General features: G+C 42.2%; 1 long non-coding RNA gene across 2 annotated transcripts in view; it reads right to left on the reverse strand.

The window, feature by feature from the left end:
* The window catches only part of LOC135112847 (uncharacterized), a 233,143-nt gene that overhangs the window by 83,214 nt on the left and 129,929 nt on the right, over positions 1-20,000 (reverse strand). Inside the window, exon 4 of one of the 2 annotated variants that reach the window (XR_010274579.1) lies at positions 13,770-13,792. The exons of the other annotated variant lie outside the window; for it this stretch is intronic. This is a non-coding gene — a long non-coding RNA (uncharacterized LOC135112847). The remainder of the gene's footprint in view (positions 1-13,769; positions 13,793-20,000) is intronic. 2 annotated transcript variants of the gene reach the window in all.

The raw sequence follows: 20,000 nt of genomic DNA on the forward strand, positions 1-20,000 counted from the left end.
CAATTATCCACATTATGCGTGACATATATATATATATATATATATATATATATATATATATATATATATATATATATATATATATATATATATATATATATATATATAATATAGAGAAATTGAAGAATGGACATATAAAGGAAGAAAAAGAAAAGAGAAAAACGGGAACAAAAATGACGAAAAAAAAAAACACCCTGATAAGCAGATTCCAAAATGACAAGCAGATCAGACACACAAAAAAAAATGTACAAAATAAAAAAATAAAAAAATATTTTCCAGTTAAAGCTTTTATGTTGTGATACTTCAGATGCTTCATGTCACCATATTTTTTACCAGCGGCGTTGTGTGAGGGGAGGGCAGGAGGGGAGGTCGGGAGGTGAGGCGGGGAGGCAGAAAGGGGCTTGGGGCTTGGCATGGCGGGTTAAGGGTGGGTGAGGGCCAGAGGGCTGGGGGAAGGGAGAGGCAGGGGAGACTACACTAATCGTGCTGACTTATTATTTTGTGGCAATTAATTTCGATGACACGTCTGTCGAAATTCAATTATGGAATTAAATTGTGCTCATCTTTGACGAATATTATTATTGACGACCAGTGACGGCCTGCTGAGCTCGCTTTGCGCTTCGGTGCTGAGTGGAACTGAGCAATGCTGACCTATTTACGTAGCGGCTGGTGCTGTGCACTGGTTAGGGTTAGGTTAGGATAGGTTAGGTTAGCATAGTGCTGATTTATACTGTCATGTTATTGGCCGAGTTTACCTTGAATGGGATCACGTTTTCTTAGTGTCCCCGTGTTCCGGTTACCTGCCATTCGGACATTATCCTTATTATTGTTATAAGTAGTGTAAGGCTTATTTACCCATTTTATATCATGTAGTATTATTCTCTTCATAATTTAAGTTCTCTATATCTTTATATGTATAAGGAAGGGAGTATAATTGAGGTGAAATACGTTGAAAACGAGGGGAGCTTGAGTGGGCAACAACACATTCCAAGGAGGGGAAAAATCAGAGCGCCTTAGGTCGTGAGGAAAGGTGGAGGGAAGGCGTCTCTCAGGGGAGGATTTTGGTGTGGATTGGTGATGGAGTGAGCTTGTGGAGGTATTGGTGGTGTAGCGGTATAACCTTGATATCCAGGGTCAGGTTAGTGAGTCTTTTGTGGTACCAAGAGCTCTTGTCCGCTGAAATTCGGTTGTTGAGTAGTGCCGGTGACGCTGTTGGGAAGGGTCATAGGTCAAACTGGCAGCCATTTTGTGAGTGGAGGTTGTGGTGTTAACCTTGGAAGTTGGTGTTGTGGTGTACTGGTGATTTTGGGGACGATGTTATGGTGTTATGGGTAATCTTTGGTGATAATGGTAATATTTTGTGAGGTTTGAGGAGGTAAATCTCTTGTGAGGTTTGAGGAGGTGAAATTCGGGAATTATTGTCTGGGGACGCGGAAATGGCGTCCGGGTAAATTCCTGCGGTTGAGGGGAAACATTTCTGTGACTGGTGGAGGTGTAAACGGGTTCTGGTGACGTGGGAAGTGACGAGAACGTCATGTAGTAACGTGTGCTACCTCATGTTGTTTGTGAATTATTATTAGTATTAATATATGTGCTTGTAACATGGAATAATCGTGTTTTCTACCCCCCCCCAACAACAATCTGGTATTAGAGGTGATTCCAGGTGTGCTGGGTCAAGGTAAAGGTGGAGTAAGAGATAATTCTGACGATTTCGGATAGGTCGGGTAGGCACTCGAAGCCTTTAAAAATCCAGACCTTTAAAACTTTCCGGGATCAGTGTAACGTCCACTTTCTTGGAGAGATAACCGGTATCGTACGATCGCAGGTAAGTAGGCGATCGTGACAGAATATGGGGGCCCGTCCGGGATTTTTGAACATTTGTGGGGTGTAACGAGTGTTACATGGTGATTGTTGTTGGGAGGAATTTACCTGTGTGAAATATTTCTTAAAAACTGTGCATTTATTGTGGTGAATATTTGGAGGAATATTTTGTGAATATTTTGTGGAGTGTTGTGGTTGTAATCATGGCCGCTAGACGTGTTGAGATGTTCCTTCTGTCGAGAAGTGTGCATGATCTGTACACACTAACCAAGGAGGAATTGTGTTCAGTGGCTGAGAGGTTTCAAGTGGAGTTGAAATCCAAGAAAAAGGAGGAAATGCAGGCGGAGTTAAAAAATGCTCTTGTGGAGAGGAGCTGGTTTGAAAATGATGGTGGTGAAAGTGAGGATAATGGTGAGGAGAGTGTAGGGGAAGGTGCTGGGGTCAGTGAGATAAACCTGGGTGCTTTTGGTGGAACAGATGGCCTTTCTAGTAGTGAAAAATTTGAGTTAATGAAACTTCAAATACAGATGCAGAGGGAACAGAAACAGCAAGAGATGGAGTTAAAGAGGGAGCAAATACAGATGCAAAAGGAGATTGAGATAGAAAAAATTAGAGCAGAAAGTAAAAATAAAGTGAACGGGACCAGGGCAGGAAATGGTGCTCAAGGCAACGGGGATTTAGAGAGAAGGGCCATCAGTATGCCTAACTTTGTGGAAGGGGAGGAAGAAAACTTCTTTTTTCAATTTGAAAAAGCTGCAAAGATGATGGGATGGGATGAAAATGATTGGGCAATAATAGTCCAGTCTAAATTTGAGGGAAGGGCCCGAGCGGTATATGTGAATTTGAGTGAGCAAGAGGCGCGTGATTATGAAGTGGTAAAGGAAGCGGTGTTGGGATCAACCCTTCTATGTCCGGATGTGTACCGGGAAAGGTTCCGCAGGACGACAAAACGCCCAGGTGATACTTATCTCGGGATGGCTCGAGAGGTTATCCTTAAACTGGACCGGTGGCTGAAGGCCGAGGAAGCCACTACGCTTGAAGAGGTAAAAGGAGTTATACAGATGGAACAATTTATGAGCCAAATGCCCCTCAGTGTAAGATGTGAGCTCGCATCACACGACGTGAAAGACGTGATGGAAGCCGGACGCAGAGCTGACAAGTACTGTGCGGTCCGTGGGATGAACGGAGATGAACACCATGAAGGGAGAAAGCCATTCTCCAGCAGAAATGATGGTCATCAGAGATATAAGAATGACAGTCAGATGAGCTCGACATCAGTCCACAGATCAAACCAGCCCCGCCCTAACAACTATAGTTTTCCCCACACTTACACCATGCCCCCGCCAGCCGACCACAACATGAGGTCTGCGCCCTATGGGAGTAGGCCCAGGAGCATTACCTATTACCAGAAGGGTAGTGGGGATGAAGGTGCAGTTAAGTGCCTTGGATGTGGAAGTAGTGGGCATAGGAAGTACCAGTGTCCGAAGGGACGGCCGAAGCCAGTGGGAGCAGTTGCCGCCCAAAGAGACCTGATAAAGTATGTGGAGAATATGAATGCAGAGATACAAGAGGAGCCGCCGAAAGATGAGGGCTTTGAGCACTTCACTAGTAAGGGCACAGTGAAAGTGGAGGGAAGTCCAGAGAAGGTGATCAGAATCCTTCGGGATACGGGAGCTAACCAGAGTCTGATCTTAAGTAGTGTACTCCCATGGAATGAGGAGACCAGCACTGGCAGAGAGGTCTCATGCAAGGGTGCAGGAGGCAAGTTCAGTATTCCCCTGCACAAGGTTTGGCTGGACTGTGGATACGTCACCGGAGAGGTGACGGTGGGAGTGAAGGAGGCACTGCCCGTAGATGGAGTGGATATGCTGGTTGGGAACGACCTGGCTGGAGGTCGAGTTATCCCTAAACTTCAGATGGTAGACAACCCTCTGATAGGGATGACGGAAACCACCACTCCAGCAGCAGTCCCTCACTCAACAGATGGGGAGGCAGAGGTGCCTGAATTGTTCCCAGTCTGCGCAGTGACCCGAGCGATGGCCCGGAAGGAACGCATGGACGCCAAGGGAGCAACGCAGGAGGACGAAGGCCTGGGCGTTCTGTTTGAGGAACCTGATGAAAAAGGAACTAACCCGGAGTGCGCGAGTGGTGGACCGGTTGTAGGTCAGGTGGGGCCCAACCTTGATTTTCTGGTAGAAAAGAACGAGTTGATAAAAGCTCAGGAGAGTGATGAAAGCTTGAAGTCTGCTTGGAATGAGGCTAACAGGCTGGGTGAGCTTGACAATGAGTACGTGGGCTACTACGTGAATAACGGGGTATTAATGAGAAGTTGGAGGCCCCTGACAGCCCCAACCTCCGATCACTGGATGGTGAAAAGGCAGATTGTGGTGCCATGGGTGTATAGGAAGAAAATTTTGGAGATGGCACACGAAGGTAATCTGGCAGGACACCTGGGGGTCAGAAAAACCCTAGGAAAGATCCTGTGTCATTTTTACTGGCCCAGAGTGAGAGGTGATGTGAAAGAGTTTTGTAAAACTTGTGGTTTGTGTCAGAAGGTGGGCAAGCCGAACCAGGTGATTCGCCCTGCCCCCCTTCACCCTATACCTGTGGTCGAGGAACCATTCAGTAAGGTGGTGATAGACTGTGTAGGTCCTTTACCAAGGACCCGGAGGGGGAACCAGTACTTGCTGACTATTATGTGTATGTCATCCAGGTTTCCTGAGGCCATTCCCCTCAGGAGTATAAACTCTAAAAACATTGTGAGGGAACTGGTGAAATTTTTCTCCTGGGTGGGAATCCCTAAGGTGTTGCAGTCAGACCAGGGAAGTAATTTCACTTCTCGTGCGTTCAAGGAAATCCTAAGGGGTCTAAAGATTGAACAGAGACTGTCGAGTGCTTATCACCCTCAGTCTCAGGGTTGTGTAGAAAGATTTCACCAAACTCTCAAAAACACTCTCAGGATGTATTGTGAGGAGATGAGTGTTCAGTGGGATGAGGCATTGCCACTAGCCTTATTCGCGTTAAGGGACAGTGTGCAGGAGTCAACTGGTTTCAGCCCATTTGAGTTAGTGTATGGCCATGAGGTGAACGGTCCTTTAAGGATGGTGAAAGAAAAATGGTTAGGAGTAGAGGAGCCTCATACTGTGGTGAAATATGTATCTGATTTCAAGGACAGATTGATGAGAGCTAGGGAAATTGCTCGGGAAAATCTGAAAAATAGTCAGAGTGAAATGAAAGGCTGGTATGACAAGAAGGCGAGGGCCAGATCTTTCCAGCCTGGGGACAAGGTCTTGGTTCTTTTCCCATTGCAGGGTGATCCTTTCAAAGCCAGGTTCAGCGGGCCTTGGGAGATTGAGAGAAAAATGAGTGATGTAAATTACATTGTAAAAACTCCAGGGAGGAAGAAAAAGAACCAGTTGTGTCATGTAAACATGCTGAAGCCATTTCACGAAAGGGACAGAGAAAATGGAGATGATGTAGCAGAAGGAGTAAGAGCTGTGAGTGATGTAAATGTAACCACTGAGGCGGAGGAGAAGTGGTCTGAAGTGAAATTGAGCAGGTGTGAAGGGATGGTGCTAGAGAACTCAGCTGTGTTAGGGAATTTAAATGATAAACTGTGGCACATGGAGCTGGAGAAGAGGGAGAGGATTAGGGAGATAATTGAAAGGTTCAGTTCTTTGTTCCCTGATGCACCTAGAAAAACTAATGTGGTGGTGCACGATGTGGATGTTGGGGAGGCTGAACCCATCAAACAGCATCCCTACAGAGTTAACCCGCAGAAAAGAGAGATCATGAGAAAAGAAGTAGAGTATATGCTGGAACACGACTTGATTGAGCCCAGTGAGAGCCCATGGAGCTCGCCATGTGTACTGGTGCCCAAGCCTGGTCAAGAGAGTTTTCGTTTCTGTACGGACTATAGGAAGGTTAACATGGTGACAAAACCTGATGCTTACCCTATCCCTAGAGTTGATGACTGTATAGATCATGTGGGAAGTGCCAACTTCATAACAAAAATTGACTTGTTAAAGGGATATTGGCAAGTAGGACTCACTGAGAGGGCAAAAGCCATATCAGCTTTTGTCACCATGGATGGATTATACCAGTACAAAGTTCTTCCGTTTGGGATGAAGAACAGTGGGAGTTCTTTTCAGAGGTTAATGAACAGAGTACTGAAGGGCTTGAAGGGATGTTCTGTGTACATAGATGACATATTGTTGTACACTGAGAGTTGGGAAGAACATGTGCAGCTGCTGGAGGAAGTATTCAGGAGGCTGGATGATGCCAACCTTACTGTCAACTTAGCAAAAAGTAATTTCGTGCAAGCTGACGTGGAGTACTTAGGCTTCAAGGTTGGGAAAGGTGAAGTGAGAACCGTGGAAGCCAAGGTGAAGGACATTGTAAATCTCCCTCCACCCACCAATAGGAAGGAGATACTGAGATTCTTAGGGGCCAGTGGATATTACAGGCGATTTTGTAAGAATTTCTCTGATGTTGCCATGCCCCTGACCAAGTTGCTGAGTAAGAAGTCAAAATTTTGTTGGGATAAGCTTTGTGAGGAAGCTTTTGTGGAGATTAAGAAAATGTTAGTCAGTGCCCCGGTGCTGCGCATGCCTGATTATGAAAAACCATTTGTATTGTACGTGGATGCCAGTCAGAATGGTGTGGGTGGTGTGTTAATGCAAGAACATGAGGGAATGGAGCACCCCATAGGCTATTATTCTAAGAAGTTGTTACCATATCAAAGGGCTTACAGCACTATTGAGAAAGAGGCTTTGGGCCTAGTGCTGAGTTTGAGTCATTTTGAAGTGTACGTCAAAGGGACGGGACAGCCTGTGCAGGTCTTCACCGACCACAATCCACTCATATTCTTGCATAAAATGAAAAACTCCAATCAGAGGCTGGTGAGGTGGTGCCTGGTCTTACAGGACTATAACTTAGAGATTCACCATGTGAAAGGCAGTGAGAATATTATTGCCGATGCCTTGTCCCGCGCACCGCCTAGTCGTGAGGCATCCTAATCAGGTGCCTCACGCCTCTTTTGGGAAGGGGATGTCATGTTATTGGCCGAGTTTACCTTGAATGGGATCACGTTTTCTTAGTGTCCCCGTGTTCCGGTTACCTGCCATTCGGACATTATCCTTATTATTGTTATAAGTAGTGTAAGGCTTATTTACCCATTTTATATCATGTAGTATTATTCTCTTCATAATTTAAGTTCTCTATATCTTTATATGTATAAGGAAGGGAGTATAATTGAGGTGAAATACGTTGAAAACGAGGGGAGCTTGAGTGGGCAACAACACATTCCAAGGAGGGGAAAAATCAGAGCGCCTTAGGTCGTGAGGAAAGGTGGAGGGAAGGCGTCTCTCAGGGGAGGATTTTGGTGTGGATTGGTGATGGAGTGAGCTTGTGGAGGTATTGGTGGTGTAGCGGTATAACCTTGATATCCAGGGTCAGGTTAGTGAGTCTTTTGTGGTACCAAGAGCTCTTGTCCGCTGAAATTCGGTTGTTGAGTAGTGCCGGTGACGCTGTTGGGAAGGGTCATAGGTCAAACTGGCAGCCATTTTGTGAGTGGAGGTTGTGGTGTTAACCTTGGAAGTTGGTGTTGTGGTGTACTGGTGATTTTGGGGACGATGTTATGGTGTTATGGGTAATCTTTGGTGATAATGGTAATATTTTGTGAGGTTTGAGGAGGTAAATCTCTTGTGAGGTTTGAGGAGGTGAAATTCGGGAATTATTGTCTGGGGACGCGGAAATGGCGTCCGGGTAAATTCCTGCGGTTGAGGGGAAACATTTCTGTGACTGGTGGAGGTGTAAACGGGTTCTGGTGACGTGGGAAGTGACGAGAACGTCATGTAGTAACGTGTGCTACCTCATGTTGTTTGTGAATTATTATTAGTATTAATATATGTGCTTGTAACATGGAATAATCGTGTTTTCTACCCCCCCCCAACAACAATCTGGTATTAGAGGTGATTCCAGGTGTGCTGGGTCAAGGTAAAGGTGGAGTAAGAGATAATTCTGACGATTTCGGATAGGTCGGGTAGGCACTCGAAGCCTTTAAAAATCCAGACCTTTAAAACTTTCCGGGATCAGTGTAACGTCCACTTTCTTGGAGAGATAACCGGTATCGTACGATCGCAGGTAAGTAGGCGATCGTGACAATACTTATAGGTTTTGAGCCTTCCTTGATACGGTACTCAGTCTTGCTTCCAGACGATGACTTTTCTTTTTAAGGCGATGCTGACTCTTTCTCTTAGATGCTGACTTGCCAGTGAATCTGTGCTGAATCCTATTCCTTAGTGCTGGCTTTTCTCAGAGCTGCTTTAGTGTGGCGAGTACTGCCAAAGACAGTGTTAAGCTCTCTACAAGATCAAGTTGGGCGGTGCTGAGTTTTCCAAGCACCTGTGTTTGATCAGAGTGCGGTAGAGAATAAAAGCCGTCGTCGTAACCGCTTTGTTCTCTCACCACGACTGTTTTAAAAAGCCGGAGACATGATCACAGGGGTGATTACCGAGGCCTCATGGACACTTTTGCTATCCGTGATGTAGAATCCTTAGAAATCTATCACTGGAATCACCGAACCACCATTACAAACAATCTAACTTTCCGGAAAGGCTGTCAGAAGTTATGAACATTAAGCGAATTCCCTTCCGTATTACTTCCTTCCTATGACTTTAATTCTTTCGAGAAGGAGGTTTCAAGACACTTATCCTTCAATTTGTGATGATTCTCTTAACATCTTTTTTGGGACTGGCACTTCAGTGGAATTTTTTTTTTTTTCCCTTGACCAGTGGCAAAGACACTAAAGTGGTTAGAAATACTTTTTCTTTTTTCATGTAGGAGGAACACCAGCCAAGAGCAAAAAAAAAAAAAAAAAAAACAATAAAATAAAAGGCCCAATGAGATGCCGGTCCCCGAATAGGGTGCAAAGCGGTATCCAGAAATTGAAGGATGTGTCTTGAAACTCCTCTTTTGAAGGAGTTCAAGACAATGGAAGCGGAAATACAGAAGCAAGCAGGGAGTTCCAAAGTTTAGCTTAACCAATCATGCTCTGCTCTTAACCAGTTATGTTGTGCATTGTCTTATTGATCAGGTTAGTGTATGTGATGACTTTGTAATATCTCTGAGTCTTTTTTAATTTTGTTTCCTTTTTCATGCAAGAATATGTGTATGAGTTCAACTTTGCCTGTAATTTTTCTGTCGTTTTGTTACACGGGTATCTCCCCTGGAGCAGGGATGCATTATATATGAGTGAGAGTCATGAAGGAGTGAAGACACTGGCTAGGTTGCACTAACTGAAGGTGGACAGAACAGTGACTCAACAGGTGAAAACAGAAACAGGCAAGGAGTGTACGAGTGAAAGGAGGGAAAGAGAGAACACACTGGTCCACTCTTGTGACTGGTGGCGATCGTGGGATAAAAAGGTGACAGACCCAGCCAAAATCAAACTGAATGTTCTTGTTGCTGGTTTTTGCATGAAGCACAACTTTTTCATAATCACACAAAATGTCTGAACAAATTGAGAAAACCTCTACTAAGAAGAAAATGAAGAAAGGCTCCCGATTCCTCCGTGCGCTGAAGAAGCTGCTGTGCTGCTGCTGTAGCAAGGCGAAGCAGCAGGACGAGGAGGCCGAGGAGCACATGGTAGTTGACAGCCCACGCCAGGATGGGGGAGAGAAAGTCGATGTGTGTGAGGAGAGTGGCAGCCTGGCTGACAGCGGCTCGGAGACGGCCCAGTCACTGCAAGTGACTTGCGGACAGTCTCCTGAGTGCGAGTCGGCCCAGAGCTTGCCTGAAGAATGCGTGGCGCTGGAAGATCCTGTGCGTGAGGCTGGCCAGAGCTCCTCTGACGATGAATATGTGTCTGCGCCTGACGTGCAGACGTCGTCAAAGGAAGGAAATGAATCCCCTGAAGAGTCCCTAGACTGTGAAGCGGTGTGTGATGAATCCTTGATTGAGAGCATTTATGCTCTGATTGAAGAGCCTCTGAAGCCATCAGCGACAGAGGCCCTAAAGTGTGTTGAGGCGATGCCTTCACCGTCCGAGGAGCAAGGCAAGGCTGAGGGGCAGACAGAGCGCTGTGCTGCAAAACGTCGGCGACGCAGGAAGAAGAAGAAAGTGCGACACGAGGAGGAAGACCATGGCGGCGAGTGGCAGTTGGTGTGTAAGAAACCAAGACGGAAGAAGAATGAGACAGTCATCCAGGAAGCCATCAAGCCCTCTGAGCCTGAGCCACACCGCGTGTCCCGCAAGCCCAAAAAGCCACGCCGGGGCAACAAATGCCCTCAGGACGACCGTGACCGAGTGCGTCTGTCGTGGCAGGAGAGCACAGTGGAGGTGGCGGTGCCGGTGCCGCCAAACAGACGGCGTCACGTCATCGGCACGCGGGGAGACACGATCCGTCAGCTGCAGCAGCAGTACCCCGCCGTGCGTGTGTCAGTGCCCCTCCCGCAGGACCTCGAGTCCCGGGAAGTAATCATCCAAGGACCCAAGACACAGGCTGACGCCGTGGCGCTGCAAATCACCCTCCACCTGCAGGCAATAGAGGAGAAGCTGCGCGAGGCAGAGCAGCGGCGCCAGGAGAGAAAGAGAGCGGTGCTAAAGGTGGAGGTGGCACCAGACATGCGACGCCACGTGGTGGGTCCTCGAGGCGAAACACTGAAGAGGCTGGCACAGGAACACCCCGCTGTCAGGGTGACGGTGCCGCCCCCCAGCGACACTCGGACCGCCAGTGTGAGCATTAAGGGGCCACGCAATGAGGCAGCTGTTGTCGCAGACTGTATCATGGCCTGTGTGCAGGCTGCAGGCCAGCGGCAACGGCAGCCCAACAAGGGAAAGCAGTGAGGAGGCAGCTCACTAACTACTGCACCCCGTCATTACAAGGACCTGGCAATTACAACACGCTAGACTAGTTTAGGCTTAGCTAGGTTAGGTTAGGTTTGGGTTGAGTTAGGCTTAGTCACATATGTCAAGGTATCTTTGTGTGGCAATCACAATGAGAGTATTTCCGAGAATATCCAGTGAGCTACAGGCGGCCGTCATCACAGGGGAGCGCATATACTGCCATAGGAAAAATGCGACGTGGCACGCTAAGTGAAAACAGAACAGAAAAACTTAATAAAAATAAGAGGAAGGATAAAAAAAAAAGTCATTACATAAAAACGCAGAAATCTATAGGATAATAAAAAGGCTGTCCTCACAGAAAAAATAAAAATAAATAAAAAAATTTATATATATATATATATATATATATATATATATATATATATATATATATATATATATATATATATATATATATATATATATATATATATATATATATATATATATATATGAAATAAGTAAAATATACAGATGAAAGTAGAAATGAATAATCGAAAATGAATAAATTAATATAAAAAAATATGGTAAGTAGAAAATGTTTACATTAAAATAGAACATAAATAGCAGAAAATAGTGAAATCAATCAGTTGAGAAATAAAAGAATATTAAAATAAACAAATAAATAAAATACATAGATAATCAATAACAAGTAACCCTTCTAATCTCAATACCTTCCCATTGCTGTATTAAGTTAATAAGTTTTTGAGTCTATCCTCAACAGGAAGATTCTTAAACATCCCTCACCTCACAAACTTCTATCTGTATGGGTTCTGTCAAGGCCGCTCTAATGGTAATCTTCTGGTCATCCTGTTTTAGGTATTTTGGTGAAACTTTTGCTGTTGCCTTAGACATATCAAAAGTTTTTGATAGAGTCTGGCACAAAGCTTTGATTTCCTAACTACCCTTTTATGGGTTCTATTCTTCTCCCCCACACTAATCCGGCACCATATTTCCGAAGTCTGGAGGAGTACTCGTAGGTGCCAATCACTCTTACTAGACTGCTGCTGCTAGACTGCTTTAGTGTCTAGCAGCACGCGCCCTCACATTCAGTGCGCAACAATAAAATTAAATAGAAAATACATTAATTATAATAAATAAGATGAAAAAATAAATAAATGTAATAGAATAAATAACAACAAATACAGATAATAAATAAATGAAAACTGAATAGGAGGAAAACGTAATAGAAATAATAAATAAAACAAATCATTACATTAAGTGAAACTGCAAATGAATAATCGAAAATTAATAAATAAATAAAAATAAATGTAGTAATAAATATTTTAAAGTAAAATATAATATAAGTAAATGAAAAAAATCAATAAACAATAAATCAATCTATTAAAATAACTAGATAAATAAATAAAATAAATAATCAATCAATAACAAATAAGTAAATAAATTATAAAGAATAACAAAAATAACATTTAATATTTAAAAAGCATGAAAAGAAAGTGCCGAGTGACACGTCAGGACACGTTGCGCTACACTGAGGAATTGCACTGAACGGTGACTGAAAAACACAGTGCATTACTCTAGTCCTGGGTAAGAGAAAGACTACCTCCACCCACCACGGTCTGCGTGTTGCCTCCTCAACCTTCGGTGTGGCTGAGGCAGATAAGCGGCGCCGCCTCCCTCAGTCTCCCGCCACGACCGTCACCACAGATAAAATCAGTTTGAGAGTGACTCTGTAGTCACAGTCAGATGGTGGAAAATTCGGAAGATTCAAGAGCGTGGGCATGATGAGAGCAGGTTAAGTCGTTGCGCACAGACGCATAGTGAAGCGCTATGCTAGTCTCCGGGCAACTCCTGGTAACTCTGCCTCTTACAGCCACTGAGAGACCGCCGGAACGGAAGGATGCCTTGTCTGCCTTATTTGACAGGAGGCGACTTGGCTGTGAGCGTCGCTGGGGAAATCAGAAAAGCTGTGTTGTGCCATGAATATTCAGCACTCGCCAGATACTAGCACTCATTTTTATGCCCTTCCCTCCCTTCCTCCTCACTCTCCCCTCTCCCGCCCGCCACCTGTACATTATCTACGCGCACCTGGCTGAAGGGAGGCCAGGTTAATTAGTTTCCTTGGCGTCCACGTCCATGCCAAGGCCAAGCGAAATTCAACTTTAATGCAGAGTTTTTGGGGTAAAAATCTTGCAGGCGCCGAGAGAATTCGTTCCAGCGCGAAATACTTCCTGCCTCGAAATGTTGCATTAAGGGGGGCGTTCTCGGGTTTCGCGATGAACTCAGGGATGCTGCCGCTGCCGATCACACGCTTTTTAATAATGACACGTGCTCAAGACAGAGAAACGAACCAAAGCAAGGAAGAGAAGATAAACAAGTAACTGATATGTTTGTCTTGCAAAGCATATCACAGATTAGCTGAGGTATTCAATTATTTTACCGTTTCATGAGTACTGCTGGCAGACGCAGACGTAGACACACACACACACACACACACACACACACACACACACACACACACACACACACACACACACACACAACTTAACATGCAATTTCTTAGCTAATGAAAAAAAAAAAAAACAGCGTTGTAAAATTATCTTTAAAAATATACGTATGACAATCGAAAGACATTTTTATTGTTGTCATGGAAGAGAAATGTTTTAGAAATTCCTGGTTTTACCCTCGACCACACTACAGACAGTACACACACGAAAAAAAAAAAAAAGTCAATGAAGAAAAGGGAAGTGAACGACGTCTGTTCAGCCACTGGCAATGAAAACCATCTACTACTACATACACTCAGAAAGCAAAGTACCTAAAAGAGAAGTTAAAACATACATGTGAAACTAGAGAAATATAATACATTTCAGCTTGAAAAAAGACGACAGAAATACCACGAAAAGAGAGGAAAAATGCATAGAAAAATAAAGCTAATCATATCTTGCCGAGAAAAAGGAAAATAAAATATAAAGGAAATAATAGAATGCCGTGAAAGACAAAACGTTACATTTAAACATGGAAAATGAAAATAAGACATTACTATTTAAGATTTTAAGCATAAATTAAATATTAAAATCTTCAAAAGGCAACTAACTCACTTTTCCTGAATCTCTCGCACTGGCTGAAAGGAAAAGGACAAAATAAATATATTTAAACTCACAAAAGCAAAATAAAACATTACTTAAAGTATCAAGTGTGAATTAAATACAAAAAACGTCAAAAGACACTGTATTAATTCAATTTCTCTTAATCTCCCTCGGAAGAGCTGAAGAGAAGAGATTGTTTTGGACAAAAGAAATATATATGAACTTGGAAAAAGAAAACAACATTCCTTAAATTCAAATTAAATAGAAAATACTTCAAAAAATAACTAACTCACTTTTCCCAAATCTCCTTGGACGAAGTAATGAGAAGAGGACACAGGAAATATATTTGAACGTGGAAAATGAAAATAAAACGAAAATAAAACAGGACTTAAAATTCCAAGTGTAAATTAAATAGAAACACTTCAATATATCTATCTCACTTTCTCTAAATCCCATTGGACGGGCTAAAGAGAAGCGGGTGTTTGGACAGGCTGCAGCACGAGGAAATGATCCATGCAAAGGATGCTAGAAGTATCTCGCGGACCAAGCGCCCCGCTCATTTGTCGCCCAGGATGCAAATTGCCGCCGTGCTGTTCGTGGAATTTTTTCGCTCACGCATAATCAACACCGCAACGCCTCAATAACTTCCATAACACGACCAAAAGCATGTGGCATAACAAGCTGAATTTCCAGAATTAGATGACACTGTTGTGTGTGTGTGTGTGTGTGTGTGTGTGTGTGTGTGTGTGTGTGCGCGTACATAAGAGTCAGGCTTATTGTTGTTATTTCTTACTGTTTGTTTATCCTCATGTACCTGCTGTTCATTACCGTCTGTATATCAACGACTGGAGTAGCTAAAACAACAAAACGAATTAAACCAATCATAATTTCCAGTGTCATTAATAAAAATATGAGCAACAATAACAAAAAATCATCACGGAGAAAAACAACTACACATGAAGGTGGAAAGCTACTGAGACCGGAGAGAGATTTCAACGAAACGAAAAAAATAAAAATAAATAAAATAAATAAATAAATAAAATAAATAAATAAAAGATAATCACGAACAAAAACAATTTTACCGATGAGTTAGCTATGAGTTATTTCAAAATAAAAATGGAAGCCACTGAGACCAGACGGGGATTACTAGAAGACGAATACCTTTTGAATAACTTGAAAATAAAATATCTAAATAAATAAATTGAGATCATAACATCAAAACGGGAATTTCTAAAGGTTTTTCCTCTTTATGCAAGAGAAGCTCCGAACCAAGGCAAAAGAAAAAAAAAGCACTGAATATGCCATCCCTTGTAAATAAAAAAAAAAGTACTATCCGAAATTTGAGAAGTGCATTAGGAAAACAAAAAAAATAAAATAAAAAAAAAAGAAAATCAGCGAATCGAAACACGCGTATATATATAAAAACCATCACGAATTTTTCCGTTCAGTTCCTAGAAAAGACAACCTAATTAATGCACCAAAAATAACACACACACACACACACACACACACACACACACACACACATTTCACTGCCAGTACATGAAGCATATTTCCCTTCAGTCTGTCACAAATAAAAAATGAAATAAGATCCTTAGAACGAAATCCTAAAAATCGAGTAACATGGTTTCCAAGTTTGATTAAATGAAGCTTTGATTACCTCGAATTTCCAGTGAAGAAGAGCCTTGCCATTCATCCATTAGGGAAGGAAGACGACGGGAGGAGAAAATAGGGTCATGGGTCCGGGAACTGGAGACGAGGGAGGAAAGGGAGGGAAGGCGATGAGAGGGACCGGAAGGCGAGGCATGCGGAGGAAAATTTACAGAATGAAGAGAAGGGTGAAGTAGCAGATGAGTGAGGGAAGGAAAAGGATGGGAACAGTAGAGTGGTGGAAGAAGGGGGAGAAAAAGTAAAAGGATGGGGAGCGTAAAGTAAGGAAATATGATAGAAAGGATAGGAAGAGATGATAAATGACAATAAAAACATAACATAAAAACAGAGTTAATGATGAATAAAGTTAGAAACGTACTGAAAAATAAAAGGAAAGGAAAGAAAAATGGAAAATGGAACGGAAAGCGAACGAAAAGGAAAAAGAACAAAAAGGATGAAGGAATAAAGGATGAGAAAGGAAAATAATGCGTGACAGTAAACGTTAGAAAGTAAATAAACAAATAAAAGTAAAGGTGGTGAGAAAAAGCAAGAAAACATATGAAAACCCAGGAAGATTATAGGTGAATGGGAAAGTGAAGGGAAGAGGAGGGAAGGGGAAAGGCGGAGAGGAAACGGAGAGTGAGCAATAGGGGATGAAGTGAATAAGGAAGTGAGGGGAGAGAGAGGGTGCGATAATTACATGAGCGAGGCACGAGTTGGTGTGAGAGGAAGGGAAGTGTGTGTCGCTCCGGACTGAACGCGACGACTTAAATACTGCAATGATAGTAATGGTGGTGGTAGCGTGGATGGTGATGGTGATGGTGGTGGTGGTGGTGGTGGTGGTGGTGGTGGTGGTGGTGGTGATAATAATAAAACCATTAATGATAATAATAATGATAAGAAAAATAAAGTAAAATAAAATAATGATAATAATAATAATAATAATAATAATAATAATAATAGTTAGTGATAAAAGATAACAATAATAATGATAATAAGTGACAAGATAAATAATAATAACAGTGCAATAACATTATCAATTCCTTCATTTGCTAGTACATAAATAACACAGTTCTCTACCATTGTTACAGTAATGCAAACAGGTGATAAATAACTTTTTTTTTCCATTATCCGAGGAAGAAATGGGATTGTATAAACAGGAAATGCTTTTGTACAAGTTAACGAAGGACTTTTTTGTTTTCCATTAGCCGATAAAAGAATCAATTGATATCCATAGAGGCTTTGATCAGTTACTGGTAATTATATTGTTGAAGGGTATTGCATTACAACAATAAGTTATGGAGCCCCCAAAGTACTCCCCACACATGCATTTACACTCAAACTAATGGAAATAGTAATTGATTATGGTTCAATTACTTTTATGGAGACAGTCACTAATGTTGATCTTTATTTTGTTGCCACTGTCCACCACTAAGCAACAGCGGTGGCGGTGGTGGTGGTGGTGGTGGTGGGTATTATTATTATTATTATTATTAGTAGTAGTAGTAGTAGTAGTAGTAGTAGTAGTAGTAGTAGTAGTAGTAGCTGTAGAAAAGAAAAAAAAAAGATACAAGAGTGAAATAATCAATGAATAAAACTGCCAACACTATAAATTTATATAAAAAGGAGGAAAAAACAAAAACAAAGCAGCACCATCACCATTGCTTTACTTCATCCCTCACCACTGTCACCACTGCGCCACCATCACCACCACCACCACCACCACCACCACCACCAGAAACGCCATGTCCTTTACACCCACTGTGTCTATCACCATCACCACCACCTATGTCACCATTACACTGACACTAAAGAATCATCACTACCACAACTACGTGTACTAAATCACCACCATTACCACACTACCACCACTATTATCATCATATATGTCACCACCACCACCACCACCACCACCACTACCACCACCACCACACGCGAGTCACACTACCACAGACCAGCAAGACCTCAACCTGCCACGGTATGATTGCTTGCTTCTCCGGCGGAAGTAATTTATAAAAAAAGAGAGAGAGAGAGAGAGAGCAGCAAGCAATCAAACAGCGCAGGTGAGAGTTGGCTAAATGAAGGCAACTGTTATTGTGTTGCTGGCGGTGGTGGTGGTGGTGGTGGTGGTGGTGGTGGTGGTGGTGGTGGTACAGGTGGTGAGGGAAGCAACAATACAGACAATCACACCAATGCTTTTATGTCTATGGCGCTCTCTCTCTCTCTCTCTCTCTCTCTCTCTCTCTCTCTCTCTCTCTCTCTCTCTCTCTCTCTCTCTCTCTCTCTTTCTGTCTGTGTGTGTGTGTGTGTGTGTGTGTGTGTGTGTGTGTGTGTGTGTGTGTGTGTGGGTGGGTGGGTGGTTTGTGTGTGCGTGTGGGAGGTGTGTGTGTGCGTGTGGGAGGTGTGTGTGTGTGTGTGTGTGTGTGTGTGTGTGTGTGTGTGTGTGTGTGTGTGTGTGTGTGTGTGTGTGTGTGTGTGTGTGTGTGTGTTTAAAAAGAAAGAGTCCGACATACACACACACTACGAAAAAAAAATAAAAAATAAGAAAAACGAACGGAGGAAAAACTCAGGAATATTAAAACAATCCTCAAACTCATTATAACTGAACCCATTTAGGCGAGGAAATTAGAATTTTAATATTCACTTTTTTTCGGTTTGTGTGGAGAGAGAGAGAGAGAGAGAGAGAGAGAGAGAGAGAGAGAGAGAGAGAGAGAGAGAGAGAGAGAGAGAGAGAGAGAGAGAGAGAGAGAGAGAGAGAGAGAGAGAGAGAGAGAGAGAGAGAGAGAGAGAGAGAGAGAGAGGATGAGGAAATCTTAAGCACAATATTCTACTGGGACTTTTCTTTATTATGCTTTCTATACGCATACAGAAATATTGGACTAAATATCAAAACCACAGGGAGTCGTGTTGTCCTCGTCAGCATCTTGCACTCTGATGAAGCGCTTTGATTGAGATGTATCAAAGGTTCGTAGGAGAAAAAGAAAGAGACGGTAAAGCAGGAGGAGGAGGAGGAGAACGAAAAGGAGGAAAAGTAGAATGAAAAGGTGAAGGAGGAAAAGTAGAGGGAGAAGGAAAAAGAGAAATAGTACAAGAATGAGTAGGAAAAAAGAGAAAAAGTAATAGTATAGATAAGAGGAAGAAGGAAAAGAAGATATAGAGATGAAGGTGAGAATGATGATGAAGAAGTAGAAGAAAAGATAAAGATGAAGAGAAGGAACACCATCACCACCACAATCAAAACAACACCTAAAACAACAACAGCAAAAAACAACAACAACAACAACAGTAAAAACAATAGGAGAAAAAAAACAACTTATACATTTACCATCAACAACAGCAACAACAAGAACAACAACAACAACAACAACAACACCTCAGTCGTATAATCAACACATTTCAAGTTTTCCTATTTCCCCACAAATATTGCAGGTCCAGGGATTAAAAAAAAAGTAGAAAAAGAAAACAACACGTGCCAGGTACAAGAAGAAAACACAAACACATCGATTTTTTTATGTTTTTTCCCCACGTTTTTTTTTTCTTCATTTTTCTTTTTTTTTAACACTTCCAGAGCCTGTTTCACACAAGACACGAGGGGATAGAGAGGATAGAGGAATAATGTTTTTTTTGAAATATATATATATATATATATATATATATATATATATATATATATATATATATATATATATATATATATATATATATATATATATATATATATATATATATATTATATAATTTTCAAGACATCAGTTTATCCTTATTCTAGATTTTTTCGACACACTTTCATAACTGTATCGCGGAGAGGAGGAGATGAACGGACAGAGAGATCAAAGTTTCCTGAAATGTATGTATGTTTAATATCCTCAAGGATATCAATTTAACCTTATTCTGAATATCACAATATGATTAAATAAACTATATTGTTACTTTTTTTTTTATTTTGAAATATCTAAAAATCATATTCACTTATTCACTTATTCACTCTATTCAGACAAGGTGACATATATATAAACTTTATAAAGACATTTCCTGCATAAAAATGGTTACAATATATTATACTCCTCCACTACAACCACCATTATCTACTGCATTCTGACTAACAAAAAGAAAATCGGTACCACAAAAGTATTACATTATGTTATTACGGGAAGACATTTTTCTAAACTACAGTAGTTAAAAAGTCAATTTATAGTTACTCCCCCACATTCACCTTAATTTACTCAGTGTGGATGAGGTTCGGCAGCTGTCAATGGTATAATGTTACAGTGAATGGCTTAAAGAGCAATGGACGTGCCTCGCTTTCTGTTGCTGGTATTTTTCTTCCTCTCGACAACCTTGAGTTAATTGGCGATCATGTCAGTCTCTTCATGGATCACTTGATGGCTCAGGTAAAAAGTGCACCACCTAATTGGCCGCCCACCGGAGGCTGCACATGTTCACGTCGTGTTTGTCCGTGTACACCTGGTGAGAGAGAGAGAGAGAGAGAGAGAGAGAGAGAGAGAGAGAGAGAGAGAGAGAGAGAGAGAGAGAGAGAGAGAGAGAGAGAGAGAGAGAGAGAGAGAGAGAGAGAGAGAGAGAGAGAGAGAGAGA

Source organism: Scylla paramamosain, chromosome 24, assembly GCF_035594125.1.
Source record: "Scylla paramamosain isolate STU-SP2022 chromosome 24, ASM3559412v1, whole genome shotgun sequence".
Taxonomy (NCBI): Eukaryota; Metazoa; Arthropoda; class Malacostraca; order Decapoda; family Portunidae; genus Scylla; species Scylla paramamosain.